The following is a 6,000-nucleotide window of genomic DNA, read 5'->3' as shown; positions in this document are numbered from 1 at the left end:
CATGTTACACAGCTACTGGCTTCTAATTGTTTGCTAAGACAGAATTTAAAATTCTTAAATAATGCAGCAATGCACGTTACACAAAAGAAGTATATTACATTAACAAAACTAAGCTAGAATAATAAACACACGGCAATGACTAGGGATTTTTAATATGAGTGATAATATGAACTTATCTTAACAAATATTAAATTATATCATAAAGGGGCAAGAAATTTAGCAGTATGTTAGCAGCTGAAGGAAAGACAGACCAATGCAGGAAAGAAAGTGCATCAGTAGTCTCAACTATATGTCAAAAGTAGGATATGGTAATGCTGTTGTTTCCAAGTCAATGAGGAAAAAATGTGGGGCAGTGCAACTTGCTAACCATATGAGAAAAAATAAAAGTAGATACCTACCTCACACCACTCACACATTCCAGAAGAATTAAAGCTGTAAACATAAAAAGGAAACCATGAAAGTATGTTTTAAATACACACACAGGAAAATATGTACATGTATTTAAATAACATTGGGCAGGGAAAAGACTTTTAAACCTGCCAGCAAAGATGGAACAAAAAAATGAAAATATTAAAGATTTTATTCTTAATTTTAAAGGTCTGCATCATTATTAAAAGGCCAAAATTGAACTGGACTAATGAAGAAGAGAGGACCTGGAACAGACCTAGCTAGACTAGCCCAGCCCTCTATCCGTTCTACTAAGTAGAGGCTGGTAGATCACACCAAGCTCACATGTATGCTGTTGGAAGGTTGATAGGCACATATAATTTTTTTCTAGTTTCCATGGCTTTATGGGTAAATATGCTCTAGAAAAGAATGATCAATTCTGTTGCTTCTGCTTCTAAGTCAGTGGAATGAAGAGCTATGTCCAAGGACACTCCAACCAGTTCTTGAAAGAGACTGCTACTGTGTCCACCTATCATGCATAGACCCAGTCATAAGCACAAGATCTGTAGTCAACTGGTTCTTTGGGCTTAAACCATAGGCTAATTTCTTTTTTGTTGTTTTTTGTTTGTTTGGTTGGTTGGTTTTTTTTTTTTTTATATATATATACTTTAGGTCCTGGGATACATGTGCAGAACATGCAGGTTTGTTATATAGGTGCCATGCTACCTGCCATGGTGGTTTGCTGCACCTATCAACCCATCATCTACATTAGGTATTTCTCCTAATGCTATCCCTTCCCTAGCCCCTCAGCCCCCGACAGGCCCCAGTGTGTGATGTTCCCCTCCGTGTGTCCATGTGTTCTCATTGTTCAACTCCCACTTATGAGTGAGAACGTGCAGTGTTTGGTTTTCAGTTCTTGTGTTAGTTTGCTGAAAATGATGGTTTCCAGCTTCATCCATGTCCCTGCAAAGGACATGAACTCATCCTTTTTTATGGCTGCATAGTATTCCATGGTGTATATGTGCCACATTTTCTTTATCCAGTCTATCATGGATGGGCATTTGGGTTGGTTCCAAGTCTTTGCTATTGTGAACAGTGCCACAATAAACATACGTGTGCATGTGTCTTTATAGTAAAATGATTTATAATCCTCTGGATATATACCCAGTAATGGGATTGCTGGGTCAAATGGTATTTCTCATTCTAGATCATTGAGGAATCGCCACACTGTCTTCCACAATGGTTGAACTAATTTACACTCCCACCAACAGTGTAAAAGTGTTCCTATTTCTCCACATCCACTCCAGCATCTGTTGTTTCAACCATAAGCTGATATCTTTGTGTTTTTTTTGAGACTGAGTCTCGCTCTGTCACCCAGTCTGGAGTGCAGTGGCACAATCTCGGCTCCATGCAACCTCTGCCTCCCGGGTTCACGCCATTCTCCTGCCTCAGCCTCCCAAGTAGTTGGGACTACAGGTGCCTGCCACTATGCCCAGCTAATTTTTTGTATTTTTAGTAGAGATGGGATTTCACCGTGTTAGCCAGGATGGTCTCGATCTCCTGACCTCGTGATCCACCCGCCTTGGCCTCCCAAAGTGCTGGGATTACAGGCGTGAGCCACCGTGCCCAGCCCGGCTGATTTCTTTTTCAGCACTTACTACTGAGCCATTGCCATGAATGATGCATCAGCCCACCTGAATAGAGAAGTCCCCGCAAATGGTGTGTAGCTTAGAATCCACTGGATTGGTCTCCCCAAGCATCACTCGGCCTGTCTTCACCGCATTCAGCCCCTCCCAGACCATGGCCAAGACAGGCCCTGAGTTCCTGTGTTTCACCAGTCTTGGGAAGAATGGGCAGTCTTTCCAGTGAATGTAGTGCTTCTTCAGATGTTCTCAAAGGCCCAGAGGAACTTCATGGCCACGAGGTAGAATCTCTTCTGCTCAAAGCACTTCATGATCTTGCCAGCCAGGCCACGCTGCACACTGTCTGGCTTGATGGCGATGAAGGTGCACTCAGGTTGGCCATGGTCTAGGAAGCTAGTTGGGCCAGGTGGCAGCTGCACTGTGCTGCAGGAGCCTGTAATTTTTAATTCTTCAGAAAAATATATAGTCAGCACAAATGAACCTTAAAAGCATTATGCAAAGTGAAAGAAGCCAGACCCAGGAGGCTACATGTTGTATGATTCCATTTATATGAAAAGTCCAGAATAAGCAAATCCACAGAGACAAAAGTGGTTTCCAAGGGCACGGGGGAGAGGAGAGTAGGAAGTGACTGCTAACATACACAAGGTATATATATATATATATATATATATATATATATATATATATATAAAAATATATGTATAAATATATATATAAATATATGTATAAATATATATATATAAATATATATAAATATATATATAAATATATATATATAAATATATATAAATATATATATAAATATATATATATAAATATATATATATTTTTTTGAGACAGAGTCTTGCTCTGTCGCCAAGGCTGGAGTGCAGTGGCGCAATCTCGGCTCACTGCAACCTCTGCCTCCCGGGTTCAACTGATTCTCCTGCCTCAGCCTCCTGAGCAGCTGGGATTACAGGTGTGTACCACCACACCCAGCTTTTGTGTGTGTGTGTGTGTGTGTGTGTATTTTTAGCAGACAGGGTTTCACCATATTGGCCAGGCTGGTCTCAAACTCCTGACCTCGTGATCCACCCACCTCGGCCTCCCAAAGTGCTGGGCTTACAGGCATGAGCCACCGCCCCTGGCCTCAAGATATCTTTTGGAGTGATGAGACTATTCAGGAATTAGACAGCAGAGATGATTGCAGAACTTCGGGAATATACTAAATTCCCGAAATTGAATTAGATACTCGAAAAGGGCAAATTTTACAGTGTGTGAATTATCTCTCAATTTTTTTCAAAAAAGTATGTGCTGCAAGTCACTTCTGAGAGTGGGTTTCAATTCTTCTCAACTGACCCTGCTGTTGTCTCTATAAAATAGTGAGTCAAAAGAACATCCTTCAGGTTCTCAAAGCACAGTACCTGAGCAAGACTCAAGCAAGGAATCTTTATGTCCTGATGGCCAGGGTGGGCAGGCCAGGAATGCCCTTCCCCCCAATAGGATGCAGGTCCCAGACAGCAGACAGGGTCTCTCCCATTTGCATGAACTGCCCTGTACACCCACCACCCAGGTTAGGTCTAGCCATGCATCCTCCAAACAACTCAAAAATGTCTGCTTTTAGTTTGCAATTTTGAGCAAATATGTGCTGAATCTCCAGTGGGTGGATTTGATCGTCTGTGGTTTCAGAGCATTTCTGAGCTTTTGGTTCCTAAACCATGAGCTTGACCTCATGAGGACTGAGATCCTCTCCCAGAACTCCCTCCACATCAATTTCCAGCAATTTGTTTCAGTTGACCTTTCGTTTATCTGATATCATAGAAGTGACAGACAGGGCATATCACAGCCGGAAGGAACTTACAGATTGATCAGTCCAACCTCCCCAACTCCAGCCTCTTATGATCCCCATTTAATGGATGAGGTTCAGAGAGAGGAAAGAGCCTTCCTACATCACCCAACAAATAAGTGAGGAAACTAAAATTAAATTTCTGTGTCCCAGTCCCCAAAGCACATGTGGTTTTTACATTCAATTATTTCTGTTGCAATATTGGCCTTAATACTGGCTTCCATTTCCAATTAAATAATCTCTACACTGTGAACACCAAATGGACTAGCACAAGACCAGTACCAAGGCAAGGGTCTTAACCCTTTCAGGATGCTCCTGACAATATTACAGTTGGAAAGCCATGCTCAGGACAGACCCCTTGGGCAGGCACTTTCTTCAACTTACCTATGATTAAGTAAACTTAGCCTTGTTCACAACAGCAGATGGAATTACTAGAAGGAACCCAACTATTTGCAGAGCAAATTCTGTGGTCTCATAGAATATTATGCTGGAAAGGAAGCATCTCTCCTCACTATCAGTGCAGCAATTTATTCTATGATGTGAGATGTGCTTTCATTCATTCATTCAATCAACAAACACTTCCTAAACATCTACAATGTGCCTGGCCCTGTGCTGGACACTGGGACATGGAAATAAGTGAAGCATAAAACTTGCCTTCAAAGAGCTTCCAGCCTATTGGGAGATGTTCCTCTAATGACCAGCCCTAGCTGAGGGGAAGATGAGAGGCAGAAAGTTTATACAAAGCATGATGGAGACACAGGAGAGTCCATGATTCTGGTTTGGGGGTCAGGGAAGGCTTCACGGTGTTGATGACACACCATAAGCTAGATCTTGAATGTTTTCAGTGGCTGAGGAAAAGGGAAAGCTTTTTAGAGAAAAAGAACAACAGCACAAAACATGAAAGTGCATGGCACATTTGGAAAGAAGAGGAGACCAGGGTTTCTGGAACAAGGTGCCTGGAGCTATGCTACCTTGGTCTGTTCCCATTTGCATCTCCATCAATAAAATATGGGTTTTTTGGGGATGAGGCCAGGGACTGTGCATTATCCCCTTTGGAATTTACAGCGTCTGGCACAGTGCCCAGCACCTAGTCAGAGCTCAGCAAATTTTCTCTAAGTGAATGAATTTTCTCTAAGAGTTAACATGTACTAAGCACTGAGTACAGCCGGCCCTCCATATTGCAGGTTCTGCATCTGTGAATTCAACCAACTGTGGATTGAAAATATTATTCAGGAGGAAAAATGGATGGTGTCTTCTGTACTGAACATGTACAGACTCTTTTCCTTGTCATTATTTCCTATACAATACAGTATAACAACTATTTACATAGCATTTACATTGTGTTTGCTATTATAAGCAATCTAGAGATGATTTAAAGTATCTGGGGGATGTGCACATGTTCTATGCAAATATTATACCATTTTATATCAGGGACTTAAGCATCCTCAAATTTTGGTATCCTTGGAGGGGTCCTGGAACCAATGCCCCATGGATACTGAGGGACAAAGGTATATAGCAGACACTGTACTGAGTGCTTCACACATATCAAATAATGTAAAGCTCACATACATCTTATGAATTTGGTATTATTAGTAATATTAATATTATGCCCCTTTAACAGATGAGATGGCAAAGACAGACAGGTATAAAATAATTTGTCCAAAATCATACAACTAGGAAGAAGCCAGTCTGGTCTTTAAGGCCAGATCTCTGCCGGGCTGTGAATGTACTCCCCTCCGTGTGCTGAATTTCTACCTTCCTACTATTCCGTAAGCTTCCTGGTGGCAGGGACAACATCTGTTTCTAGTCCCTGGAGTTCGCTCTCATAAACACTTCTCTGTCACTGTAGTAGAGATGAACAATGGGAGAGGGGCAGCAGGGGGCCAGATGGTGAAGGGTCTTGACCACCAGCCTCAGGATTCTGAACTCAGTCTTAGAGATGACAGAACCTTTAGCAAAAGCCACGAAATCTCTCAAGAGGTATGTGCCCAGCGTCTTTTCAATCTTAGCACAGAAAGGAGCCTCTCAGTGGACTTTGAAGCTAGGACAGACTTGCTGGGAAGGGGAAAGTTGTAACCCAAAGGTCCCTGTGCTCTGCGTCAAGGTGGACATAGCCAGATATCAGGGAAGTGGTGAGTAGGGCAA

At 42.1% G+C, this 6,000-nt stretch overlaps 1 pseudogene; it reads right to left on the bottom strand.

Moving 5' to 3' along the window:
- Positions 1-919: 919 nt before the first annotated feature.
- Positions 920-2,412, bottom strand: LOC129043525 (nucleoside diphosphate kinase B-like; annotated as a pseudogene).
- Between the last annotated feature and the right edge of the window lie 3,588 nt (positions 2,413-6,000).

This window comes from Pongo pygmaeus, chromosome 13 (genome assembly GCF_028885625.2).
Source record: "Pongo pygmaeus isolate AG05252 chromosome 13, NHGRI_mPonPyg2-v2.0_pri, whole genome shotgun sequence".
Lineage (NCBI taxonomy): Eukaryota > Metazoa > Chordata > Mammalia > Primates > Hominidae > Pongo > Pongo pygmaeus.
Note: the sequence above shows the minus strand (reverse complement) of the source record. Positions and strands in the feature narration are given on the sequence as shown.